The sequence below is a fragment of the Grammomys surdaster genome, unplaced genomic scaffold, assembly GCF_004785775.1.
Source record: "Grammomys surdaster isolate TR1022 unplaced genomic scaffold, NIH_TR_1.0 125604, whole genome shotgun sequence".
In the NCBI taxonomy this organism is placed as follows: Eukaryota; Metazoa; Chordata; class Mammalia; order Rodentia; family Muridae; genus Grammomys; species Grammomys surdaster.
In genome coordinates, this window is record NW_021620447.1 from 806,267 (window position 1) to 821,472 (window position 15,206).

Here is a 15,206-nt window from a genome sequence, read left to right on the forward strand (position 1 = left end):
CTCTGGACTCTGAGGAGCTCTGCAATAAGCAAGATACCTGAAATACAGACTCCAGTTTTACACAGTGAGGGCAGGTACCACTAGAGTTAACCAGATGGCGAAAGGCAAGCGCAAGAACATAAGCAACGGAAACCAAAGTTTCTTGGCATCATCAGTGCCCAATTCTCCCAATATAGCAAGCCCTGAACACCCCATCACACCTGAAAAGCAGGATTCAGAATTAAAATCACTTCTCATGATGATGATAGAGGATTATAAGAAGGAATTAAGTAACTCCCTTAAAGAAATACAGGAGAGTACAAGTAAACAGATAGAAGCCCTTAAAGAGGAATCACAGAAATCCCTTAAAGAAATGGAAGAAAACACAAAGAAGGAATTAAACAAAAACATTCAGGATCTGAAACTAGAAATAGAAACAATAAAGAAAGTTCAAAGGGAGACAACCATGGAGATAGAAAACCTAAGAAAGAGATCAGGAGTCACAGACGCAAGCATCACCAACCGAATACAAGAGATAGAAGAGAGAATCTCAAATGCAGAAGATACGGTGGAAAATATTGACACAGTTGTCAAAGAAAATGCAAAACGCAAAAAACTCCTAACTCAAAACATCCAGGAAATCCAGGACACAATGAGAAGACCAAACCTAAGGATAATAGGCATAGATGAGAATGAAGATTCCCAACTTAAAGGGCCAGTAAATATCTTCAACAAAATTATTGAGGAAAACTTCCCTAACCTAAAGAACAAGATGCCCATAAACATACAAGAAGCCTACAGAACACCAAATAGACTAGACCAGAAAAGAAATACCTCCCGTCACATAATAATCAAAACATCAGATGCACAAAACAAAGAAAAAATACTAAAAGCAGTAAGGGAAAAAGGTCAAGTAACATATAAAGGCAGACCTATAAAAATTACACCAGACTTCTCACCAGAGACTATAAAAGCCAGAAGAGCCTGGACTGACATCATACAGACACTAAGAGAACACAATTGCCAGCCCAGATTACTATACCCAGCAAAACTCTCAATCACTATAGATGGTGAAACCAAGATATTCCATGACAAAACCAAATTTGCACAATATCTTCCCACAAACCCAGCACTTCAAAGGATAATTGATGGAAAATGCCAACACAAGGAGGGAAACTACAACCTAGGAAAAGCAAGTAAGTAATCTTCCAACAACCCCCAAAAAAGATACAAACATAACTTTACCTCTAATAACAAAAATAACAGGAAGCAACAATCATTTTTCCTTAATATCTCTTAACATCAATGGTCTCAATTCCCCAATAAAAAGACGCAGACTATCAGACTGGATACACAAACAAGACCCAGAATTTTGCTGCATACAAGAAACGCACCTCAGTGACAAAGACAGACACTACCTCAGAATAAAAGGGTGGAAAACAATTTTTCAAGCCAATGGTCCCAAGAAACAAGCTGGAGTAGCCATTCTAATATCAAATAAAATCGACTTTCATCCAAAATTAATCAAAAAAGATAAGGAAGGACACTTCATACTCATCAAAGGAAAAATCTACCAAGGTGAACTCTCAATTCTGAACATCTATGCTCCAAATGCAAGGGCACCTACATACATAAAAGAAACTTTACTAAAGCTCAAAACACACATTACACCTCACACAATAATAGTGGGGGATTTCAACACCCCACTGTCAGCAATGGACAGATCATGGAAACAGAAACTAAACAGAGACATTTTGAAATTAACAGAAGTTATGAACCAAATGGACTTAACAGACATCTATAGAACATTTCATCCTAAAACAAAAGAATATACCTTTTTCTCAGCACCTCATGGTACCTTCTCCAAAATAGACCATATAATTGGTCACAAAACAAGCCTCTACAGATACAAAAAGATTGAAATAATCCCTTGCATCTTATCAGATCACCACGGACTAAGACTGGTATTTAATAATGACAAAAACAATGGAAAACCCACGTACACATGGAAACTGAACAACTCTCTACTCAATGATGACTTGGTCAAGGAAGAAATAAAGAAAGAAATAAAAGACTTTTTAGAATTCAATGAAAATGAGGACACATCATACCAAAACTTGTGGGACTCCATGAAGGCAGTGCTAAGAGGAAAGCTCATAGCTCTAAGTGCCTACAAAAAGAAACTGGAAAGAGCACACACTAACAAGTTGACTGCACAACTAAAAGCTCTAGAACAAAAAGAAGCAAATACACCCAGGAGGAGTAGAAGGCAGGAAATAATCAAACTCAGGGCTGAAATCAACCAAATAGAAACAGAAAGAACAATACAAAATATCAATAAAACCAGGAGTTGGTTCTTTGAGAAAATCAACAAGGTAGATAAACCCTTAGCCAGATTAACCAGAGGGCACAGAGACAGTATCCAAATTAATAAAATCAGAACTGAAAAGGGAGACATAACAACAGAAACTGAAGAAATTCAAAAAATCATCAGATCCTACTACAAAGGCCTATACTCAACAAAACTGGAAAACCTGGATGAAATGGACAATTTCCTAGACAGATACCAGGTACCGAAGTTAAACCAGGAGCAGATAAACCATCTAAATAGTCCCATAACCCCTCAGGAAATAGCAGCAGTCATTAAAAGTCTCCCCACTAAAAAAAGCCCAGGACCAGATGGTTTTAGTGCTGAATTCTATCAGACCTTCAAGGAAGACCTAATACCAATTCTCTTCAAACTATTCCACAAAATAGAGACAGAAGGAACACTACCCAATTCGTTCTATGAAGCTACAATTACACTCATACCCAAACCCCACAAGGACCCGACAAAGAAAGAGAACTTCAGACCAATCTCCCTTATGAACATCGATGCAAAACTACTCAATAAAATTCTAGCAAACCGAATCCAAGACCACATCAAAACAATCATCCATCATGATCAAGTAGGTTTTATCCCAGGAATGCAGGGATGGTTCAATATTCGGAAATCCATCAATGTAATCCACTATATAAACAAACTTAAAGAAAAAAACCACATGATCATCTCACTAGATGCTGAGAAAGCATTTGACAAAATTCAACATCCCTTCATGATAAAAGTCTTGGAAAGATCAGGAATTCAAGGCCCCTACCTAAACATAGTAAAAGCAATTTACAGCAAACCAGTAGCCAACATCAAGCTAAATGGAGAGAAACTTGAAGCAATCCCACTAAGATCAGGGACTAGACAAGGTTGCCCACTCTCCCCCTACCTATTCAATATAGTACTGGAAGTCTTAGCCAGAGCAATTAGACAGCAAAAAGAAGTCAAAGGGATACAAATAGGAAAGGAAGAAGTCAAAATATCGCTATTTGCAGATGATATGATAGTATACTTAAGTGACCCCCAAACTTCCACCAGAGAACTCCTAAACCTGATAAACAACTTCAGCAAAGTGGCTGGTTATAAAATCAACTCAAACAAATCAGTAGCCTTCCTCTACATGAAAGATAAACAGACTGAAAAAGAAATTAGGGAAATGACACCCTTCACAATAGTTGCAAATAATATAAAATACCTTGGTGTGAATCTAACCAAGCAAGTGAAAGACCTGTATGACAAGAACTTCAAGTCTCTGAAGAAAGAAATTGAAGAAGATCTCAGAAGATGGAAAGATCTCCCATGCTCATGGATTGGCAGGATTAATATAATAAAAATGGCCATCTTGCCAAAAGCAATCTACAGATTCAATGCAATCCCCATTAAAATCCCAACTCAATTCTTCACAGAGTTAGAAAAGGAAATTCTCAAATTCATATGGAATAACAAAAAACCCAGGATAGCGAAAACTATTCTCAACAATAAAAGAACTTCTGGAGGAATTACCATCCCTGACCTCAAGCTGTACTACAGAGCAATAGTGATAAAAACTACCTGGTATTGGTACAGAGACAGGCAGGAAGATCAATGGAATAGAATTGAAGACCCAGAAATGAACCCACACTCCTATGGTCACTTGATCTTTGACAAAGGAGCTAAAACTGTCCAGTGGAAAAAGGACAGCATTTTCAACAAATGGTGCTGGTTCAACTGGAAGACAACATGTAGAAGAATGAAAATTGATCCATTCTTATCTCCTTGTACAAAGCTCAAGTCTATGTGGATAAAGGACCTCCACATAAAACCAGATACACTGAAACTAATAGAAGAGAAGGTGGGGAAAAGCCTCGAATACTTGGGCACAGGGGAAAAGTTCCTGAACAGAACTCCAATGGCATATGCTCTAAGATCGAGAATTGACAAATGGGACTTCATAAAATTGCAAAGTTTCTGTAAGGCAAAGGACACTGTCAATAGGACAAAACGACAACCAACAAATTGGGAAAAGATCTTTACCAATCCTTCATCTGATAGAGGGCTAATATCCAATATATACAAAGAACTCAAGAAATCAGACTCCAGACAACCAAATTACCCTATTAAAAAATGGGGTATAGAGCTTAACAAAGAATTTTCAACGGAAGAAACTCGAATGGCCGAGAAGCATCTAAAGAAATGTTCAGCATCCTTAGTCGTCAGGGAAATGCAAATCAAAACAACCCTGAGATTCCATCTCACACCAGTCAGAATGGCTAAGATTAAAAACTCAGGTGATAGTAGATGCTGGCGAGGGTGTGGAGAAAGAGGAACACTCCTCCATTGTTGGTGGGACTGCAAGATGGTGCAACCACTTTGGAAATCAGTCTGGCGGTTCCTCAGAAAATTGGACATAGCATTACCCGAGGATCCAGCTATACCACTCCTAGGCATATACCCAGAAGATGCTCGAACATATAACAAGGACATATGCTCAACTATGTTCATAGCAGCCTTATTTATAATAGCCAGGAGCTGGAAAGAACCCAGATGTCCTTCAACTGAGGAATGGATTCAAAAAATGTGGTATATTTACACAATGGAGTATTACTCAGCTATTAAAAACAATGAATTCGAGAGGTTCCTAGGTAAATGGATGGAACTAGAAATTATCATCCTGAGTGAGGTAAGCCAATCACAAAAGAAGACACATGGTATTCACTCACTGATTATTGGATATTAGCCTAGAACCTTGAAATGCCCAAGATGCAACTCACAGGCCACATGAAGCCCATAAAGAAGGAAGACCAAGTGAGGGTGATTCGGTCCTTCTTAGAAGGAGCAACAAAATACTCAAGGGAGCAAATATGGAGACAAAGTGAGGGACAGAAACTGAAGGAGGGGCCGTCTCAAGACCACCCCACCTGAGTATCTATCCCATGTGCAATCACCAAAGGTAGATGCTGATGTGGAAGACAGGAAGTGCATGCTGATAAGAGCCTGATATGGATATCTCCTCAGAGGCCTTCAAGAGTCAGACATATTCAGAGGCAGATGCTCACAACTAGCCATTGAACTGATCATGGGGTTCTCAATGGAGGAGTTAGAGTGAAGACTGAAGGAGCTGAAAGGGTTTGTGGCACCATGAGGAGAGCAACAATACCAACCAACCACAGCTCCCAGGGTCTAAACCACCAGCCTGGGAGCACTTAGGGGGGGATCCAGGGCTTCAGCTGAATATGTAAAAGTGGAGGGCCCTGCTGGGCATAGGTGGAAGAAGAGAACCTTGACCTCATGAAGGCTGGATGCCCCAGGGGGTGGGAATTTTGAGGGTGGGGAGGTGGGAGTGGGGGGGGGCGTAGATAGAGGTTACATCCACAGAGAAGAAGGAGGAGGGGCGAGGGGATTGGGGGTTCCGAGGGGGTGGTGGGGGATGGGGTAAGGGGACAACATAGGAAATGTAAATAAATCATCCAATAAAAAAAAAAAAATAAAAAATAAACACAAGCAACAGAAATTCTAAAATGCTTCTCTGTAATAACAGCAAGAGTTGTAAGTTATCAAATAATGGATTTAATAAAAGCTATCTAAGACAAAAAAAAAAAAAAAAAAAAAAAAAAAAAAGAAAATATATATCTTACAGTAAAAATTGTGGGTATGTGATCCCAGTCAGTAATAAGAAATGCATTTTTCTGCCGGTCATTGAAATCAGAGACCTAATTGTGTTTTTTTTTTAAGTACAATTAATTAAAAGCTTTTAAAGGTTTGTGTTTCTCAGTAGCAAAGGCAGACCAATGCTTGGCACTGTATAGACACTTCAGTGATTTATTACAATACAGCAGAACATCAAGGAAGCTTGCTAAAGCTTACTAATTAAAGAATTTACTGAAGTATGGGTGCTTTGTGAACTGAATTAAGCACTATTGGTGCCAGTAACTGTGCTGTTCCTGCAATGACATTGTTTCTCCTGAAGTCATCAATAAACTTTGCTGGTATCTAGTTAGTCAAATACAGATGCTTTTGATTTATTATGAAAGAATAATTTATGATCTTGGCATAGAAGTATTCACTGTTCTTTGAGAAGCAACCTCAAGTGCATGTTCTCTTAAATCAATGAAAACAGTTAGGGATTGACGTGTGGCTGCAGTGTAATGTATGCCACAATTTGAACAAATCCTGAAGACATTATGTAAACAAATGAAGCAAGTTCTATGCTGTGCCTTATTGATGAATGTAAACAAGGGCCTTAGTCTGTAAAAAAATGGAAGCAGGGAGCGTAGGATTACTTCAAGGGGGCAGACAACAAATATTTTCAGAGTGATAGCAGTGAATTGTGTCTTCTTTTGTAGACTAGATGTACAGGTATAATGTAACTGTTAAAATTCAATGATTGTCAACTTTATTGTATAGCAATTGTACTTTAATAAAGTGATGTGAAAAGAACATCCTAAAGGTTTATATTCAGGTTCAAACACAGTTGCTAGACTTTATATTAAAATGATAGGATCTTCAGTATTTAGGATGAGATCTTAAAGAACTCCTTGCACTATCTGCCTAATAATTTGATTAAAACCCAAAATACTATCTGGGAAATCACTCTTACCCAGGTCATAATTATTGCCCTCTAAAAATCAGAACAAAAGGCTGCAGAGATATCTCGATGCTTCAGTGCACTGGCTGCTCCTTCAGAAGACAACACTGCAACAATTCCCAGTAATCCATACAATAGTGAATAGACATATATGCAGTCAAAACATTAATTTACATGAAATAGACTCTTTTAAAAAGATAACATGGACAATACAAAGAATAAATATTGAGAAGGATACAGAGTTTAAAGTAAATCTCATTCACTCGTGGTGGAAATAATTGTGGAAATCAATATGGTGGCTTCTAAGAAAATCAAAAGCAGAACTAATTATTTGATAAAGCTGTTCTTATTTATATGCCCAAGGAATCAAAGGCAGCATATTGTAGAGATGACTATATACTCATATTCATTGCAATATTATTCACAATACCTATACATTAATCAGCCTAGATGTCAGTCAGTGGATAAATAAACAAAATGTGACACATATATGATAGAATATTATTCAGTCATTCAGAAATAGAAATTTATGTCATTTTCAATAAGAAAATTGATTGCAGGAGAGATCATCCTATTGGGTAACACAAGCCAGAATCATGTCTGCATTGTATTTTTTTCATATGTAGAGTCTTGAAAGTAAGTCAGAAAAGTATGAGAGGCCTATTTGAGAATTAGAAGTCAATCAGCAGATGAAGAAGGAAGGAGAAAGGTAGCTGTGTTACTGAGCTATGAATATAATCAACATACCTTATATAAACACTTCATAATGGAGTTACTATTTTGTATAATTAATATACACTGAAAAATACATTAAGTAAATGACACTTAAAAAGAATGCGACTTTACTCAATCTACTCGGAAGAGGAAGACTAATTTCATGCCCTTTGTACAAAGCCAACAACATCTTTTAATTAAAATCAAGCAAGGAACAAATCAAGCAAGCAAACAAAAATTACATTTTTGAAAAAATAGAAGTACAACTGCCAAAATTGCTTATAGACCAGCTTCAATGACACACCAATCTGTTTGTTCACCATGATCAGGTTAGATATCTTCCGCGGTCAGAAGTCTTGATGTACAGAAAGCCGTCAAGAGGATAGAGTAAAAGAAAAAACAGAATTATTTCAACAGATGCTGAAAAGGAAAAATTTCTTCATGATGAAAGTCTTTGACTGTTTTGGATTTCAAGTGTTACATCCTATCACAGCAAAGAGCAAACCCAAAGCCAACATTATACAGAATGAGGCAAAGGAAAAGTAAGATCTAGAGCCAAAAAGTGGTGGACTGTCTTACTGCACTAATCAATAAAGGACTAAGCTCCTCTGGATTGACAGTCAAGCAACAGGAAGGATTTATATGAGCATGAGAATAAGAAGAAAGTAACTAATTATCCGTGTTTACAGATATAGGATACTGCACAGACAAATCCCAGATTCCATCAAAAGACAGATTTGATAAATTGTATAATGGTTCAGGCTATAAAATCAGTATATAAAAGGTCTGTCATTTTGCTACCCAAAGTAAAATGATTGCCACTGTGGGAGTATATGTCTATGGACCAGAGGATATGCTGGTGGTGGAGTATTATTGAGAAAGAAATTAGGACAGCAGTTTCATTGACAGTAGTTACAAGATTTTTCTTTTTTAGTATTTAGAAATAAAATTTCAATAATGAAGAAAAAAACGTAGCAATTTTGACATTTCCTTATGTTATACACAATAATTTCCCTGTAATTTATTTTTAATATTTGTAGTGCATTATTATTTTCACCATAATCCTGTCTTATAATTCCAGTTTTATCTTGATATTTAAAAAATTCAACAATAATTATATGCGTTCGCATGCCAAGGGGAAAAGAAATAGTTTTGGTGAGGAAGGAGTATGATGTGAGCCCATTAGGCAGTGTTGCTCGGTCAGAGAAACATGAGAACAAAGCCTGGGAGTTTTTTATTTAATCCAATTACCAGAAACATGATTGTGACTTCAGTTACTGACATCATAAATCATTTAACATCAAATAGGGGCTGACTACCTAATGATAATTTGATGGTTAGAATCTTTTAAAGTTAATGTTAATTCCTTCAATTTTTTTTAAAGTCACTTATGTACAAATCAAAGGTAGATAGACTTTTGAAAAATATTGGCAATATATCATTGTATAGATGCTGGGGGAAGAAGGGAGAGTATAAACAAATGAATTACCACTTTTTATTTCTTAGTTAGTAACTGCCACCTCTCACAGAATAGTTGCTCTCTAGAAATGGCATTAGGCTCGATAAATGTCATTAGCATTGTTACTTTGCAAAAAGTTGGTGTTTTTCTACATTTTGTTTCCTTAAAAATTTTGTTTCATGCAATGGAATGTCACAGTAGCATGTTTTATAAAAGATCATCATATAACTTGAATGCTAGATTTTGGAGCAATGGTGGCTTTTCTTTTTGGTTTCTGAGAATTTTTTGGTTATGTTATTTATTTACATTTCAAATGATATCCTCCTTTCCAGTTTCCCCTCTGAAAACCCCCTATTCCATGTCCTTCGCCCCTGCTTCTATGAGGGTGTTCCTCCATTCTCTCATCCATTCCAGCCTCACTGCTGTAGCATTCCCCTACATAGAGCCTCCACAGGACCAAAGGCCTGCCATCACATTGATGCTAGATAAGGCCATCTTTTGCTACACACGCAGCTGGAGCCATGGGTTCCTCCATGTGTACTCCTTGGTTGGTGGTTTAGGCCCTGGGAGCTCTGGGGGTTCTGGTTGGTTGATATTGTTGTTCTTCCTATGGGTTTTCAAACCCCTTCAGCGCCTCATTTCTTCCACTAATTCCTTGATTGGAGGCCCTGTGGTCAGTCTGAGGGTTGACTGTGAGCATCTATCCACATCTGTATTGGTCAGACTCTCACAGATCCTCACAGGGAAGTCCACAAGCTTTGTGATTCTAGCAAAGAGTTGTATTTTCTACACAATGGAACCCAAATAGTAAAGTGTTGGATTTAAATTTCCTAAGTATACGAATAAAACTTACCAAATGATGTATGACAAGAACTGTTTGCTGCAAGAAAAAAAGTCTCCTATTTTAAAATTTAGCAGAAGCTGGTATTCATAAACATAAACTTTATGCACATGTATCCTATAAATGACATAACTTTTGTTGAATTTGTTCCATGAAAAGATCTCTAAAATAATTTGTTCAACCCTTAAGCTCCCCATGAAGTACTTCTGGCTTTTCAATAGCTTATATTAATCAACATTTCTATTTTAATGTTCATTACTTGAAATGTTTCATGCTCAGGCATGCTTTAAATTTCCATATAAAGAAAATAAATCTGTTGTTGATATTAATATGATAGATGAAAAAAATATCAGTGTCTCCTTAGGTCAGACTGGTGATGGAAACTCTCCATTTATAAATCTTCGTGGTAGCCTTGTGCAGATATTTTTGTAACAATTCTATTTTGCTAAGGCATCTTAAGAAGAATTATCAACAAAATATTAGTTGATCTACAACAAGGAGAATGTCTCAGTGTACCATGGCTGAAAGGGACTCTGCCTGTCCTTAGTATTTGTTTTGTTGATTTCATTTGATTTGTCTGACTTCTTTCTGTCCCTGATAATTCTATAATATCATTATCCCTATCTTAACTATTACTAAGCACTTGGAATTTATTATGATCCTAATTACCCAAGTTCAGGGACAAGTATAAAACACAAGAGCTGATTGTGGGGACTTTAGAAACTCTTTGTGAAGGATTTAGCTTAGCATACATATGCAGAAATTTGCTCAGCTATTGGAAAATTGTGTATATAATTAATGTCTATAATACCTTCTATACTATGCCAAAATTAATACTAATGTGCTTAGAGTAGAATAGAATAGCATAGCATAGCATAGCATAGCATAGCATAGCATAGCATAGCATAGCATAGCATAGAACAAAATAGGTTTTTCTTATGGATTTTCATGCCTTCCTTCCTAGAAATCCTTTTATTTGCCATTTACTTGTAAAAACAAATGCAATGACTCATGTAGGCATAAAACTTTGGCAACCCACTTTAATAAGGGTTCAATCTAGCCCACCATCCAGCAAAGGGAGTGAAAGAGAAAAGCTATTAGATCATAAGGGAAGTGGACCTGTTCAGCAATAGTTCTTTGAGGTAAGCTTGATTTTATTTGGCAGGAGTTCAGTCCCATAGCAAACACCAAATACAATCCAGCAGCTGCAAACCAGACCTCTATGCAGGCAGACACCAGGCCTGATCCAGCATCTACAGTCCAACCCTTTCAGCAAGCAGACACCAGGCAACTGTACTTCAATTCTGAAGATACTGCCAGGCTGGCCAACTGGCCTGAGGTGAGGCCCCATAAGAGGCAAGCTGCCCCAGGAACCTCATGAGCAGTTCTTGGATGAGTTTCTCACAATGGAGGTGTTATCACAAGTTGAGGTCAACAACACTATGTAAGGCAAACCAATACATGTCTGTCATTAGTGAAGAATAGTGAGGCTGAGCTAACAGAACCAATACTCAGTGCTCATTTCTCACTATCTGTGGAGTCATATTTATACTCCTTTATACTCAGCAAACATCCTCTCATGTGTCTGCTACATTTAAACATCCTTTCACCCGTGTCTGCTTCAGGAAAATAGTCTTTCACCTGTTTGCTTTAACAATGCATCTTTTCACCTGTATGCCCCAGCAATACATCTAGAAGTTTCCACTTCATATTACAATGATGTAAGAGCAAATAGGTAAATGAAAAACGTAAATGTGTTAAAACCCAATTTAGAATAGTGAGGGATTTCTTTCTTTCTTTCTTTCTTTCTTTCTTTCTTTCTTTCTTTCTTTCTTTCTTTTTTTCTTCCTTCCTTCCTTCCTTCCTTCCTTCCTTCCTTTCTTTCTTATGTAACCATCTTTTTATTTCAATTTTTGTTTTTTTTTCATGTGTCATATTTGTATATCAAAACTTAATTTTCCTATTTGAAGGGCATCTGTGACTAGACCTTTGGGTGGCAGGCTACATGACATTTGAAGTCAAGGACTATATGGAGATCCATATCCACAATGAGACTCAAATCCATCTCTTCCTCAAGTGAGTGTGTGTTGTGATTACAATCTCGACAACTAATGATATTCTGATTTTTTTATTCTTATGGAGAAAGAACTCACATGGAAGGTCCTGGAAAAAGCAGGGGTCATAATGAAATTCAAAAAAGTGATTAAAAAAGAAATATGGAGAAAAAGAGGGAAAGGGCAAAGAGGAAAAAGGGAGAAAATGAGGATGAATATGTCCAGATATTCATCTGGCAACATGGAATGGATTCTAAAATCAATACACTCATAAAAATCATGAAGATACAGCTTATTATTTGTGCATCAACCAAAAGTTTTGCTATTAGTTACAATACCATAGGCGGTAAATAACAGGCATGTTGTTGGTTGGTAAATACAGAATAGTTATATTTTATCACAGTGTTCCACATTGTACAGAGCAGCTGTTGTTATGATTCTTTTGGGCCAAGATTTCCTATATGTGACTGACCTTCATATGTAATGTATCATTTAATTTTTTTATGCTTCATGGTTAATACCATTTGATCTGTGAGCAAAGACCTTTAGCTTAAGATTCTCATTGTCTAAATTAATGCCACCCTTTCAGAGAGACACATAGCAACTGGAAAGTTTTGAGATCTAGGTTGTTGTTAATGGATCCATAGGGGAAGGTTTTATTCTAGTAACTTTTCCCCTTAGAATTTCGTTATTTCAGCCCTGTCTTGGAAATTTGATCAGAGTTTAGAAACTCCCAAGAGTACTGAAGGAAAACTATCAAATGCTGAATGACATTACTGAGGCCAAACACTTTGTGTTTGTTGTGTGAAAATATTTGAAAACAAATATGAACAATCTCAGAGCTAATCATTTGGAGAACTGGATACCATGATGAAGCCAATGAGTCCTTGTTGAATTTATTTCTAGAGTCCAGATAAGAATGTGTCATGATTTAGGAACCACTAGAATCCAGCTATATTATATCAATGGTCTGAACTTTATTTAGAAAGTTTTTACATATTGAGATACTCACAAGTTATTGATATGTATATGGGTTTAGGGAACATTTTCTTCAAAGAAAGTATCATATAAAGAATGTTTGTGGTTACAAAGCCTTTGGGGAATTATCAGTGAAGCAAACATTTTCATGCTGGAAATCTATAACATCTTTAGCATGAGACACATATTTTCCCACTATTCAATGATAATAACTATTGGAATGTATTAGTTTTGAGTTCTCTCTGTTTTTTTTTTATTTTTTCATTAAAAATAGCTTTCTTTCTCATACAAAATATGTCCTGATTACAGTTTTCTTTCCTTTTCCTCCTCCAAGTTTCTATTTTCTGCCTTTACCCCCCAGATCTACTCTCTTTCTCTCATTAGAAAAGAACAGGTTTCTGAGAGACAAGAACCAAACATGACAAAATAGCATATAAAAAGATAAGGCAAAACTTGTCATATTGAGGCTGGACAAAGCAACTCAATATGAGGAAATCAGTACCAAAGAGCAGGCACAAAAATCAGAAACCTATGAATTTAAATACTCTGGAGTCCCATAAACTGGAGGATGTAATATATGTGTAGAGGATCTGGGGCATATTCATATAGAGCCTGTGCTTGCTTCCTCTGTTTCTGAGATTCATACTGGACATGCTTAGTTGATTGAGTCGGCCCTGTTTAACGCTTAAGTAGTGTTATATTTTTCTTACTGTCAGCATTCTTTGTCTACCTGAAATCCAACAAGGAGATCCAGTGCTGAATGAAATGATAGGGTGATAAATACCATTTAAAATAATCACACCTAATACTTATAGACGGTTTTATTTCTAAAATGGTTACATATATAGCTGGTTATGCTGGCAGATACTTATGCATTCATCATGGAGAAGTTGGAAGAGAAGTTTGTGTGAACTTGAAGCTAATTTATGATATATAATGATACTTTGTATCATAACAAAACAAACATATAGCCAAATAACTCATGGACAAAAAAATTCCATGAATGACTACATTAATCATGAAAATAAAGTTTCTAATTTGATTATAATTTATACTGAAAAAAATAACATTGGCCTAACTAATTGAACAACTGAATGAAGATAGAATACAATATATACTTGTTTTTCAAGTAACATGTACCAAAGCCTTGATATGATATAAATGCTTCATTTAGACTTACACTGGAAGGAGATTATTTATACACTATTACAGTTTAGGTAAGAAATTTACACATTTTTACAGAATTATACAGGTGTTTTTAGAATGATAATAGTTTTTTCAGAGGAGAAAATGAAGCTGAATCATCTTTTCATAATGGTTCTAGTTTTAATTAGGCAATGATAATTTTATGAAAATAACACATGAAATTAAATTTGTTTTCATATTTTCTAATTAAAAGCTTTTAACATACAGAATGTTCTGAATTCTCTTCCAAACATAGTGAAGATTTCAGGATAGACAGGCAGAGAATATGCTCTAAATATGGTTTGCAGCTACTGATGACTCATATGTTACCTTTATACTTCCATTGACCATTAATTTAAAACTTCAGCACTAATTAATAAAATTATGCAAAATATCCTTATGCTATAACTCTTATTAATAATTTCATTTCCCTTTATACCAAGGTAATTAATCTGATACACCTTGGTTATAGTCAACAAGAGGAATATATCTTATCCACAAATATCAGAAAATATTTTTCTTTATTATTTTTTCTCAAATAAGTTTACAGAGGAGAATATCAGAAAAAAGAAAATATTTCATGCATTATATATGCCAGACCACATGATGTAACTTCCTTCTAATCCCCATAGTGTATCAAAATTCACAAGCTGTACATGTGTTTTGTTCGCTGTTGCTTTTGAGTTTTGAGAGAGCTTCATACTTGAACCCTAGCTTGGAAACTCACTAGGAGCCCTGGCTAGGCTTCAACAGCCAGAAATCCCTCAGTGTTAGCATCTCAAATGCCCTGGTCCCTCTGAAAACTAGACGTCTGGTAATCAAGATGTAAAACCAGCATTTTCTTGAATTTATTCAGTTTTTGGATGAAGGATGGGAATTCAAATTCTATTTTATTCTATATTTCTTTAATAAGCTAAAATATCAAAAATAAAGAATTAAGTCACTCTGCCTCCTTCATTTTTCACTTAACTCATTAATTTTCTTTTATGCATCATATACATCATGTACATGTACAGACTAGTTCTTTCAATGACATACTTAAATTGAGTTACAGAACTGTCGAG